This window comes from Aulonocara sp. 'chitande type north' Nkhata Bay, linkage group LG13 (genome assembly GCF_057382095.1).
Source record: "Aulonocara sp. 'chitande type north' Nkhata Bay isolate Kocher_YH1m ecotype deep benthic linkage group LG13, A_spYH_male_GT1.1, whole genome shotgun sequence".
NCBI lineage: Eukaryota > Metazoa > Chordata > Actinopteri > Cichliformes > Cichlidae > Aulonocara > Aulonocara sp. 'chitande type north' Nkhata Bay.
Genome location: NC_141356.1, coordinates 25526230 through 25540597, shown reverse-complemented (window position 1 = coordinate 25540597; position 14368 = coordinate 25526230). Strand labels below are relative to the sequence as shown.

The 14368-nt window shown below is 39.0% G+C and overlaps 1 protein-coding gene across 2 annotated transcripts in view; it reads left to right on the top strand.

The window, feature by feature from the left end:
* pax2a (paired box 2a) overlaps nt 1-14368 on the top strand; it is a 131872-nt gene that overhangs the window by 48811 nt on the left and 68693 nt on the right. The window lies entirely within an intron of this gene.

Sequence of the window (14368 nt, the reverse complement as noted above, 5' to 3'; positions counted from 1 at the left end):
ATTTCTTCATGGTGTGGCTAACATTGCATGGCCGGGCGAATCATTGAGAGGATGTGGTGGATGAAACAGGTGGAAGGTAATGAAGAGTATCATAGGGTAATTGATGACCTGTTTTCAGCACTGGGAATATCGTTCCAAGGCTTAATCTTTGTCATCAGAGAAAGACAGAGAGATTGTGCATGTGAGATGGAGGAAGGAGAGCTAAAGGCTTACCGTGTCAACTTTCTCTCGCTCTCTCTCTCTTTCCTCTCTCCTGTGGGTCAAGTAAACAGCCTTTGCGGGGACAGCTCAGGGGTTGGTGTCTGACCAGCCAGGCTGAAAATGGCCCTTGTCCATTCCTGCCATGTAGCATTTCTTTCCCCAGCTGTTTGTCCTTTGTCATGGACACAGCTTGTAATAAGAAGAGCCACCATATTTATGGAGTGGCCGACCTCGCTGATACACAGGTCTTTTATCTGCCGGGCACAAAACAGCTTTGTTACTCTTTAACAATTCACACGGCTGTACGGCTGTGGAGCGAGCTGGTTATAAGTGTGCACATACTGCAAGTTGGTTTGCATTAGCATTTGGGGTTGTTTAGAATAAAGAAAGGAAAATGATACATTTCTTTCTCCAGAAACAGTAATGTGTTTTTCTCTTTAAACTCGCCTCTGACCTTGAGGCCAATTAGCGTGTTCCTGGCGGGTGATTTGTTTTGCCGTGTGCAGCGGCTGTCCGCTCAGCGACATTTATGAGTGATTAGTTAAGCTTCGCCTGAGTTCTATGAAGATCCTGTGAGGAGCGACAAAGCAACATTCAGATGGCTCTAGTCAGAGAAGTCCAGCGTAGGCTTAGAGGTGAACTTTGGCAGAAAAAGAAATGAATGATAAACAAAGGAGTCCTTTGACAGGTCTAGTGTGTGTGTGTGTGTCTTTCCCATGTGTGTGTACTGGTTGTTTTCATGAAGCAGGCAGGGGATTCCCATTTAAGTGAGAAGTAGGTTAACAAGATACATTAGGACTGCAAACAGTCTGGAAAGAAGTATTCAGATGCTTTACTCAAGTGAAAATACAACAAAAGCAAAATAAAATACTTTACTTTTTTTGTTACAAGTAAAAGTCCTGCATTAAAACAACCACTCAAGTAAAAGTACAAAATTATTGTAGGAAAAATAAACTTAAAATAAACTTAAAGCAACAACTTGAATTTTTAAATCTCTCCAATTGCTGATATTTTGTTATATGTTATATCCTTACTAGATTTACATTATAATTGCATCAGTATTTATATAAGCAGCATTTTAAAGCCGTATATGATCTAACTGTCAAACCTTCACTGTGGGTTCATCAGGTAAGTCTTGGTGGTCATAATTAAGTGGAAGAGAAAAAATTAAAGATGTTTTTATTATACTTTAGTGATTATTAACATTATTCTTTAAGAAATATTAGACTTTTGTTGGTCCAAGGCGACAAAGAGCTGCACTGCTTTTTTAGTTATCACGAACCCTAAAGAATGAGCACCACTGATAATATTAACATTGCCTAAAACGTATTGTTTTTATAGATCTTATTTTGCAAAGCAACTATTAACTATAGCTTTCAAGTACATTGCAGTGAGGTTGCGTAATGTAATATGCAGTAGATACATCAAGTACTAAAGTAATTTAAAATTGAACTACATAGGGTTTTTTTTAGTAAATCTATCTTAGCTGCCGTAAGGCATCAGTTTAGCAACAACTTTTAAAAGATTTTCTGAGCTTTCAGTGTTTTACTTGAAGTTGTATTCCAATGTTGACGCCTTCCAAGTTGATCTCTTTTTGATTCTGATGTCTCAATCCTGCACCTTTATCAAGGTTAAAGAGTGAGAATGTGACCTCTTTAATCAATTAATAGTTCACATCACATAATGGCAGTTGTATCTAATGAATATTGTTAAATAGCCTAAATGCATTTTAATCCTTTCCATCAAATCATGATTACAACGGACGGGTTTATCAAGTGGTCCTTTCATTTGGTTAACATGATCAAATTGACTCCTGTGTCATGAGAGATGACACCAGTGGTAATTAATTTCTCCATTAAGGGTGGCCGATGTGACAGCCATGCAAACAGAGCGCAGTGACACGGAGGACACAATAACTTCAGCAAACTGAGACGATCCAACTGCCGAGGAGGAGCAACGGGTAATCACATTATCCGTCTGCAGGGAAAGCATTGTTCATTAAAAGAAAACAACACGGGCTACATTGTCTGTCGTGGCATCATCAGCATATTTGCAGATCTGGCAGATTTCATCGTGGCTATGCATTTACATATAGTAATGAACTTTTTAAAATTCATTCCAAATTAGTCAAGTGAGCTATTAGAGCCTGTGGGTATTTCCACCAGGGGCCTCACTCACTTGTAAGTTTTACACTTTCTGTTTTTCCCTTTAGTTTTTTCTTTTTCCCCCCTTTTTAATCAAGTACGCGCAAATGAAACAAAGTGATTTATTACATGAAGACAGAAGTGGTGTAATGATGTTTATTTAGATGTTCATCAGAGGAAGGGAAAGTCTCAGATCAAATTTGTAAGCCTATGAACTGATTGAATTGAACTCAAATATCTCCTTATTGGATTACTACAAATAGAAATAGATTAGATTTTTTGTAGGAAACACCATTCGTATGTATATTTGATTTCTTTTAATTCTTTTAATATGGAGTGAAAACATTTAACGCTCACTTTCGCGGCACTGTTCTGTCACCTTCATAACTTTTCTCTCCTTTAATGCAAATTATTTGTCTTTATGACGAATGCATATCTGCCAATGATTGTTTGCAATTGTGAGCATGACTGTGTGCGTTTGTGTGTGTGTGTGTATGCCTGCAGGCTGTCTCAGCACTATGGGGGTTTTGATAAAAAGTGAAACCAACAGTTTCATTTCCAGCAGCGAGACCCAGAGGCTTCTCCCAGGAAGGGGGCGATTGTCCAGCATTTTCACCACAATGCTGCCATATGGGGAACAGAAGGATCAGCCACTGGCTCCCTGCCAGAGCAAAGGCAAACACCAATCCACATATGCATAGAAGTGGTCATTTAGAGCCACCACTTTTTACCATAACAACAGATGAAACACAGGAGTCATTTTGCTTCCACTAAGAACTATTGTTCCCAGGGCTCACCGCCTCCTTTAAGCTGTCTCCATATGAGGCAGGATAAACTTAGAGGCCCTGGCCCTGGTATAAATAACAAAGAAAAACCTCACTTACATGGTTCCTAAATCCTATCGAAAGATTAAAAGGAAGAAAAAGAAAAATCCACTCCGTTTCCTCATCTTGTGGAAATAAGCTTAACATAGGACAAATGAATTCATTTTAGTTGCTTCCTTTACTTTTGGTGCTGTGTGCTGTGTATATATTTATGTCTGATTTTGTAAATATTGATAGCTCATCTCTCTGAGGTATTTTCTTTTTTAAATAAACCGTGGACAGCCACATAAGTGTTAATAATATCCCTTTTTTACATAATTTGCAAACTGTTACCACATGCGTTTTGTACACGAACCATGAGGGTGATGTTAATTGTTGGAGTTTGTTTGTGGCATTGCATCAGTTTCAGAATTATATCAACAAATGCTGCTTCAATTTATTAACAATTTTACTGTAGTTCCACAAAATAATGTAAGCTTGTAAATTTACAAAATAAGATCCTGCAGCAATTATGCTAACTAAAAGAAGCTTTTATTGTGCACAAATTGAATTTAACTGACCAATATTGTCCCAACAGTTTTGTTTGGAGAAAATTAGGATCCTCACCCAAGATGTGAACTGAGCTGATCTGTTAATACTATGGTGACTAATACTTTCTACATACAAATATGTGAATATGCATACCACCCTGCACTCTACTGTCCAAACAAAATAGAAGCTCTACTGTTATGCAATTTACTGAGTAGCACATTTTAAAGGGTTTATTTCAAAATGCCTCGGGTCTGAGCTGACAAACAACTTTGTGTTAGCAGGTGTCAGTGTTCTCCTTGTTGTGAGTTTCTTCATTTTATTCCTGAAAGCAATGAGCCGACTGGCCATTTTGTTCAGACTTGCAAGTGGTTTAGTGTGTATTTCAAAGCTGGTCAGCCAGTCAGTGAGCTACTTAAGAGCAGCAATATTGTAATAATGACTCACTGATGGGAGGGTAGCAATGGAGCTGAACTTCTTACATTCCTCTGATGCTGCCTGATTATGACTTTAAAGGAATAAATTACTGCTGCAAACAACCTCAGAATCTTAAATCCCTGCAGGGCTTCATTTTGCTCAAAAGAAAAAAAAAATAGATCTCTTTTCAAGGTAAGGGAAAAAATAATGCAGTAACTGCAAACATAATATTTAGCTTATTTTGTAATCTTAATTTACTGATGATTGGGATGACTGATATAAAGTGCAGGATGTCATCATACATATATGCACCTATGCTTTTGCAAATGTGCATCTGCACCAAATGCTGTAAATGTTTACTATTCTTTTCAAAGAATACTTGCAGAGGACTAGATTTAGTGGGCTTGAGTATATCTTTATAATTATTTTTTATATTCTTTTTCCTAAGATTTTATTATTTAAAATAAGACTGCTTTGGTAAAAAGCAAAAATAAATAAATAAATAAAGCAAGAGGTCATGTCTTCTATAAGTTCATCCTTGATTCGTAATGTCTGGAGATAGCTGTAAATCACAGGCAGAGTCAGACAAGTTTATTGGACAGTTGAGATGTAAGGCAGCAAATTTGGAGGTATTTATCAGGGGCACGCTAAATACAGTGTTTAAGCCACATCAGATCTCTGTGAAATATTATACAGAGCTTTAATATCCAGAGGGTGTCGGGCTGAAGCGAGAAGCACTCAGCTGCTTCAGTTTAACCAAATGTTACAGTATAAAACAGCATGTCGCGCTACTATTTGACATGGTGGAATGAGATTAGATGGAATTCATTTCTAAGTGAGGGGAAATTACAAGCCTATTGGCAACCATGCCTCCCCCAAACCCTCATGACAGCAGCCTCTGCTCAACCCCACTAGTGGCCCAACAACAGAGGGGTAGTCGGGCATGAACAGTGACATGAACAGGGAATGACCCCGCAAACCACATCTGTAGCCACCTTCTGTATGGCAGGAGAAGGCTATGTTGTTTTAAAGGTCAGATCGGTGTGAGGTGCAGAAGCATATGTCTGCTGCTTGGATACACCGCCACACTGCAGCTGAATTAAAATAATAGACTTTTTTTTTTTTTTAAAGAAAAGCATTTCTGATTTGCTTAATGCCAAAACATCAAACCGGAGGACAATACACATGTAAATGTTAAATCATTTGGAATGAAGACCTCTCCATAAAGCAGCCTTCCAGACAACGCTAATGCCTTTTATTGAAGGCCCTGGACTTTTCTGCTCATTGTTCCTATGGTGCCGTGACCAGACAGAGGCCCTTGACATTCTGATCCTTTAACGCATGTCTCCGAGTTTCCAGCACATCAGGATGACACCTCATAAAAAGGGAACTCCACCTTTGGCTTCACTTGGAGAACAACACGTGTCAGCGGCCTCCTGTGGGCCCTGTCAGGGGGTGAAGAGGTTAGGCGCTCTGTGCGGCCGCACAGATCCCAGCCTTCTTGAAGACCACCATAATGACTGCTAATTATGCTGCCATCTGTGAGGTGGGCTGTGTTATGTAGACACCTGTTCATTAAGTAGGAGAAAGAAACTTTTCTCACTGCAGTGTATTTTATACAAAATAGCAGATTCAATGGCTTTCCTGCACTCACAAGACAAACAGTATGAATTTATCCTACAGTAAAGAATTGCAGGCTTCCAAAAAACTTTCTAGTTCCACGTTAATCCAGATACAAATATCAATGAACTTCAGAGCATGCAGAATTGAACCCCTCTGCTTTACTAATGACTCAGTGAACTTTGTGTGAAACCTTTCCAGCTTCCGAGCCATCACCAAGGTTAACCAGGCCATCGGGCAGCATTAGTGGGAGCGAGTTAGGAGGGGAAGCCAATAAAAAGCTCTCAGATATCTACAGAGGGAGACCAGAGCCTGTCAATCCCGTGACCCTAAAAGGTGATCTGCCATTACTGACTCACGGAAGACTAATGAGACTCATTCTTTTTCCAGCACCAAGAATAATATGTCAATACTCGTTCAGGCTATGTTGAACGCTACCTGCTTTACTGTCATTTGATGTGTTACAGATTCTTTCTTTGAGGCATATTTCCAGCAGTTGACAAACTGTCCAGGAAGCTAATATTGCAATAATAATTTAAAATTCCTGTAATGTAGAAGCTCAGCGGCAACATTTGATAAACTCTGAAGGGCTTTAAAGCTGCCTCCTCCTCCTACTCTTCCTTGAACATCAACAGACACACTCATCTAAACCCGATCTTTCAGTTTAAGATTTATATAAACAGATGATGGCTAAGCATCGCATATTTCAACATTTTATCTTTGAGCTTATGACTCCATTTAGTTTTAGATCCTCAGAGAGTGAGCCAACACAGCAATCATAAAGTGAGGGCCAATTAGGATGTTGACGGATTGATTTTGGAAGATAAATTTGGGATGTAAAAGGTTGACATAGCTGCTGTGTCTCTTTCACTGTGTGTGTGGCTTCCAATTAAGTGAGGAGAGGCAGCTTTTTTTCCTCCCCAGGATCAGAGTGTCTCCCTGACAGATGAGCCGCTAATGAGAGCAAATCTCACAAAATCCTCAAGAAACGTGATGAATTGAATCATGTTCACCCTGTTCATTTGTCGTGTTCACAGATGAGACAAAATGCAACATTTATCTAGTCAACAAATAGCAAATGAGTAGGTGGATCCCTCATTGTTCATGCATTGTCTGTTTTTTTAAAAAAAATCATATTAAATTGAGGATACTATAGCACTGATTTACTCTCTTTTATCCTCCTTGTCTTACTTGAAACATAGGATGGAGGTTGAAGGCAGACATATGTTATGTCCTGAGGCCTCAATCTGCCTCCATCCCTAATATTTATCAGACAAATTAAGGAGGCTATTTCTCTCATTATCACTCTCCAAACCCACACCATATGTATCCCTATTATTAGACAACCAGCAGAAGATGTTCTGTTTTCAAATTTAAATTACCAAGTCTAACCTTAATTGGTCTGAAACGTTGTTTAGTGGATGGTATCAAAGTCGGGCTTGGGAGAGAATCCAACAGATGGCTTAGTCTTATGACTTGTATTAACATCTTCGAAGTTTAATGAACTGTTAATTGCTTTTCTAATACATAATGGGGCCATTGGAATACAAGCGGTAATGCAAACAGATTAGTTTGAAGACAACAGATAAACACCCGTCCTGTTCAATGTCACCTTTAAGTGCCTTGGAAAACAAAAGCAAGCTCAAGGACAAAAAGAGAAAAACACAGCTTGTCTTCATGGCAATAGGCGTTTTAAAGGTATACTGTCACTCTAATATTTTTGACCTAAATAAAATTGAAATAATAATTTTGGTTCTTTGCAAATGCAAATTATCTTGTTCTACAAACCCTACGCATATAAATCAGATAAAGGAAAGTCATAAAAGAAGGCAGTGAAAACAGATATTAATACTCTGCACTGACTTTTGGTGATGGTTTGAATTTGTGATTTTAGTACTGCGGTCACACTTGGGAAAACAATGGTTGGAGACCACAGAACGGTCAAATTACAATGAATGTTGCCTTTAAAATGGTCGCTTTGAAGACGGAGAACAGCCCAGACCCACAATTATTTGCTATCTTCAACTACAACTTGCAGCACGTAGTGGCTGCAGGATGGCAACTGGTTAAGTTGTATCCCCTCTCACAAAGACGTGTTACAGATGAGCTTCACTCATCGGCGGAGACTGACTCAGATTGATTGCAAAATGTTGGCAAGCTGTCTGTGTTTATAAATAAGACAGCAGTTATTTGCAAACCTTTGCCAGTCTGTGCAATCTGAGAGTGATTGCACTCAGTCTGCGTTTTACTGCTACTGTTTGGAGACAAGTTGCCTCTCACTAGGCAACAGCAGAAGTAAAGAAGAGCCACAAGGTTAGAGAACAAACACAGTGACGCTATGTAGTACATTTATCTCAAGTTTAATAATGAGATCTGTCTTCTGGTCTTATCAGTGTAAAAAGAATGAGCTCTTTTTGCTTTATAATTTGACACAGTCACCCATTAAGCCATTTGTAGAACCGAAATTGTATACCATTGTTTGATATGTATTTTGGTGGTACATTACAGTTTGTTTACCCAATTTAAACAATTCAGCAGTACAACAGACATCAGCATTTAATGTTGTCACTTGGCCATAAAGTTAATGTACTGTATGCCACATTTAATTTTTTTTTTATTCTGATAGCCCACACTCTTGTTCTCTAGGCTGTATTTAGACAGCAAACTATCTCCGATAAAAAAGCACCTCTCTAAATTCACTACAGTAGTTCATCTATCTGTTTTAGCTGCGCTTGTATGACAGTGTGTGCATTGTACTCGAGCAACCATAAATGCACTCCTACCTTTGGAGGTAGTACTTTATTAAATTAAGCCATCTTTAAGGTCAATATACTTCTGTAATGAGTTGTCTCTTTTGATCATCAAAGGTTAGATTGCACCTTGATCCTGACTCCCTTTAATGGTGCTGGCATAACAACCAAGCTCGCATCAACACTGATGTTTTTCATATTTCAGCTTAAAGTCAATGCAAGTAATGCTTTGCATGCTTAAAATCCATTTCCATAACTAAGTGCAATTTCCCCTCAGTTTGTTCCTGTTTAATGAGGTGAAGTCTTGTTTGTATGCCTCCCAATGTCACTGGAAAAGTCATTCATGCGGCTGTGTCAGAATTAAATCAAATTAACATTATTATACTTTATTATGCTGCCATTTTACATCAAACCGTTCAAGTAAAAACAGTTTGATTCAGTCAATTTTACTTAAAATTTGCTTTCCCCCCCTTTTTTTTCCTTGTTGTTTTGCAGTTTCATTAAAAATTTGTGGATGGACCTTAATGATAAATTGTGTAAATGACTCTGGGTGGGTGCACTGAGCCAGGGGGCGGAGGAGAGAAAATGACCAACATTGATTTATCCTGGCTGTTCTCTTGTCTGGTTGGTGCCTTCAGAACACCTCGCTGCATCCCATTCCCTCCCATTATCTCTCCGCGATCACCGCAGTCCAACGAGTTTCCTGCGGGGTCATAAATACTTCCCCCAGACCCCATGCTGCTTCCACATCATCCTCCAGACGCCGCCTAATGACAGCAAAAGACAGACAATGCATCCTTTCTCTTCCGTGCTTCTCTCTGTTCATACACATTTTACATTGGCTAAAAAACATGTACCTACACCATGATAGGACAGCAGCGGCATGCCCCTCAGACTTTGCATTTAAAATGGTACATTAAAGCAATATGTCTGAAAATATTATAGATGATTGATGTTGGTAATGACAGTGTTTCTTCACCATGTTAGTCATCTATATGGTTTTTCTCCACATTTAAAGCCCCCAAGAAAAGAAAATATCAGATCCCTGACATCAACAAAAGATGACAAAGAAACGAAACAGAGGGATAACAATGATGTCAGCTGTGAAGTATTTGAAACATGTAGTTAAATTCTCAGAACATCTTGATGGGAGACAAGCTATCAGAGACAATGAATCATATTAATTATTTTGACGTGCTGGTCTTCCGAATCAATTAGGAGTACCACACAATGAGGCAGTAGCATAAACAAAGTCTTTGCTTCAAAAGCATCCCCAGCCCTATTAGTGAGAAAACCACAATTATAAACCACTTACATATGAGTCTCAAAAAATAGGCCCACTTGATTTGCCACATCTATGACGCCAGGTCAAGTGGGTGGTCAATTATGGCATTGTCTCTCTGGTCGATTGTGTGTACAGTAAATAGCAAACAAGTTGCTTTTCATTTAGCAGCTTACAGGAGGAAGCTGCATTCCAGACAAAACCAATGAACTCTGACTAAAAATTTGGCAAGCTATGGATCTGAAAGTGGCTCACGTAGCCATATTTTCTCCTCCAGTTATGGTACTTTACTTTGGAAGGAGTCTTGCAAAGAGTGGCAGTTCAATTTTTATCCAAAAACTGGGTAACTGTAGTTATTTTAAGAAATCAGTATACTATATATCTGTATTGTTCGTTATAATTTGTGTGTTCACCATGGTTGCCATTGTAATATATTAAATTTCATCAAATTTCTCATCATGATCACATGCCAAGGAAAGTTCATTGCTTTAAATGTCCAGGTGGATGTTCAATAGAAGTACAAAAGTTATATTTTATATAACATTTTAATTGTTACAATTATACAAAATTATAACACAGGTATGTGCTAACTTTGTTTGGGTAGGTTGAGGTTAAATAAAATTAATTTAAAAAAGGCCAAACTTGGTTGGGTGTGTGGAATGGGTTTGGGTTAAAATAGAAGAATCTTGTCATTATGGTGACAATAATGAATGAGTAGACAAAGGCATGTTTCTATTTTAGTTTAAAATAGATAAAAAGAATAGTCATCTCAGTGTAAACCCTTCCTCTGACCTCCTTGTTCTATATGACACTCACTTTCCTTGGTTTCCACTATAATAAATAAAGCCATGAAAGGGTGCTGTCACAATGAAACATAGCTATTGGTTATAATAAACTACTCAAAGAATGACCTGTGGGGTGGGGGTATATATACATATGGGTGGCCTGGTTCTGCTGGAGGTTTTTTCCTGTTAAAAGGAAAACAGAGTATTTTGTTCACACTATTGTCTTGCCTAACGCTCGCTCATAAGCAGAGAGGCAGCAACGCGTTACACGTTACAAGTAACACGTTACTGTTACTATTGCAAAAAAAGGTAATTAGATTACTGTTACGTTCCCGTGAGCACGCTGCGTTACTAAAACCGTGATTTTTTTTTTGCGAGAGCGTCTCATGACAATGACGTAAGCGAGTGCGACGTTCGTGGCAACAGCTGTGTGCAGATCAACAATGGATAATATATCGAGTGTGGGAGAGAGTATGACGTGCAGCGTTTAAAGCGTGGAAGTACTGACCTTACTTTGAGTTTGATTCTGTAAAAAGTGACAAAAACATAAGCATCCGCTGTTCGAAGAAAACTTCTTTTTACAGCGAAAAAAAACCTTAAACTTCCACGCAAGCAACGAGTAGGCTACGCTGCCATGGGAATGTGAAATTCACAGGGAAACTCCCAGATTCTTCCACTGACATGACGGCTGCAACACAACCTGCACCATGGCACACCTCCGCCTGCCTCACTCCTGCTAAACAGGTGAAAATAGAGCAACAGGACCGCTGATTCTTTGATTTTATTTATTTTCTGCTGTGTTTTACTTGCATCTATTTGAAAGAGTGAGTGTAAACACAAAAAACTATTTTATTTTATGTGCTGGAATGTGCAGAAAATAGGTTTAAATGTTAAAGAAATTTCTTCCAGTCAGAGAATGTTGCATATAATTTAATTTTTGCTTGATGCATAAAGTTAAAAGATTAAAACTAATAAAATAAGTTTTAAAAAGAGACTTTTTCATTTGATTACATTTTATATGATGGATTATGCAGAAAAAGTAGAATTGGGATTGAAGCGAGTGAAGATCTATCGCTCCATTACCTATTCAGGGTGTAAAATGTTTTTAAAAAGTAAAAAAAACAGAGCCCCTCTGACAGCCAAAGCCATCTGTTCTCTGATTGGATAGTTACATTTGTGATTGACATGACATTGGCCAATCAGATGAAGGAAGAAAAACAGGGTCAGAATTCGTACTTGTAACTTGAAACTTGAGTTTCACACGTATTTTGTTGGCTAAGTCCAAACACAAATCTTTTTTACACACACACAAATTCTTTTTACACATACAAATTCCGATTTACAAGTACAAAACTGATTTACAAGTACAAAATATTTATGACCACAATTTGAGCCCATATTATTTAAACAAAAATAAAATCTGTGTTGAAAACCAAAGTACAGTTGCTACATCCAAAATATAGCAAAGTACATAAAGTTACATTAAACTTCAGTAAAATACTTGAGTGAGTGTACTCCATGTACTCTAGCCATGCCCTCATTTTATAGTGTTGGGACTGTACTCTACTCCAATGGCTTTGGTGGGGAGGGCACCAGGGGGACCAATCATTTTCAGGTGGTGGTGGGGGGGTGGGGGGGTGATGCCACCCCACACACCTCTTCTGGACACACCTGTGATTATGTATTTATAATTTTTGAATGTCATAAATAAACAAAGAACAACCTAAACAACATGCTTATTGAAGGGCAGGGGCATTCACATGCTGTTAAATCCATCTGTCACTGCAACTACCATAAAGCCTGTTGTTGGATTTTAACATTTAAAAGGTCAGAGACTGTTTTCATGTTTCAAAACCTTGTTTTAAAAAAACCTTTTTACAGTAGCAAAGTGCATATATGAATGAACTAAGTATAAGTTAAACTGTCACTTTATTCACACAAACCAGACTGTGTTTGGCAGACTATATTTAGAGATAGTCAGCTTGCAGAATGAATTGGCCACCCACAGATCCCTTGCATTGTAAAGCTGCTACATGCTCTATTAGTCCCCACTGTTCAAATGTATACATTAAAGTTAGCAGAACAAAATCAGACACCAAGGCCTACTCTGCGCCATGAAATCAGGACATCATCACCCTTTGGTCTAAACATGCACATTCACCCCATGCTTCGGTTTACATCGTTAGGAGCCGTCGCATGCGTGCCAATCTGCGCTTTGATGTCATGCTTTGAGTGAATCTCCACTGTTATGGAGACCAAGCATTTATTGTAAACTGTAGTATATGACCTCGCGTTGCACACATTCTTTGTGGAGTCTTGCAGACATACCATGCACTTGAGAGGGATGCGAATGACTGAACATTGCTCTGTTGAGCAAACCTCCTAATAGAATGCCATGTTTAGGCCTGTCATTCACAGCAAAGGACTGTTGTGTGATAAGAAGGCTTCGTAAATGAGTATTTTAACAGTCGTAGCCAGTGTCTACAAACCTCCAATGTTTATTTTGCTGTTAAGGATGGCATTAACAGAGGCACAGACCCAAGGATGCTGATCAACCCTGAGGTCCTAACACGTGTGATGGTGTTTCTGGCTCATTTCCTCCACCATAATCAAGGCTTATGCACCTTTATGTGAAGTTGGATAGACGTGTGAGTGTTTAGACATGAAAAATTCCTTTTGTGCAACATGAGCTCAGCACAGATGCCAGTACTATCTGTATATGTCAGTGTTGCTCTGTCTTGTTGTCTGTCTGTTTTTTTTGTCCATCCTCTACTGAAAGCGGGAGAGAATCAGCTAATTAAGGATGTAAATGGAACTGAAGAGTGACAAAGAGCCTGTTTGTAATTCGCATCTAAATTGTCTCTTACCTCAGCAGAAAATTTATCACAGGAGACAATGTCAACTTTTACATGGGGAGAGCCATTTGCATTTTTTGAATTCATTACATGGGTGGTGCTGCAATCATAAGCCGTAATACAGACCCCTACCCTCCCTCCATTCTGCTACACCCACCCTACCCATCGCTACCGGGTAGAGGATAATCTGATGGGTTCCTCTTCAGTGGTCGCTCAGCAGTAGTAAGGATACAGGGAGGAAACAAGGAGAGGAGAGGAGAGGATTTGCTGGATGGGAAGCATAAAGTGGTCCACCCACTTGTTTATGTGTGTGTGTTTATGAGCGTGCATGTGTGCAGCAAAGCCACACCACTCTCCCGAGCGACAGAAACCTTGTTGTGATTTATGCAGCCTGAGATATGAGTGCTGGTTACGCAGTAGCAAGACATCGATCTGACAAAGCAAACCAAACAATAAAGAGGCGAGGAAGATGATGTGCCCAGTGGAGTGGAGAAATGGAGAGTGTACCTATAAGAGCTAATTATCTGAGCACATAATTCTTCAGGTTAAGACAGGGGGAGCTGAAAGCCAGCCAAGCCACAGCTGTCTGAGAAAAGGCTCCGGTATACAATTGGCCTAAGGTCGCAGACCCTGGTCAAGAACAATTCCAAATAGAAACGCATATGAATGCAACTCGGCTTAGCTAAAATGGGTAGGAATTCATCTGTGTGCACCAAACTGTCTGATATATCATGTTCAGTGAAACACAAAAAACTACAAATAAGTTGTTGGTCTTGGTGTCGTAAATTGTGTCTTAGTTTCAGCTCCAAACATCCCCGACAATCAGTTGATATATTAAAGTGGTAGAAATAACTACCCTTTGTTTTCACCATTCGGAGAAGTTCTGTTGACCAATTTCTTAAGAACTGCCACAATACTAAAGCAACCAGCGCAAAAAGTCTTACCAAGGAAATGAACTGCCC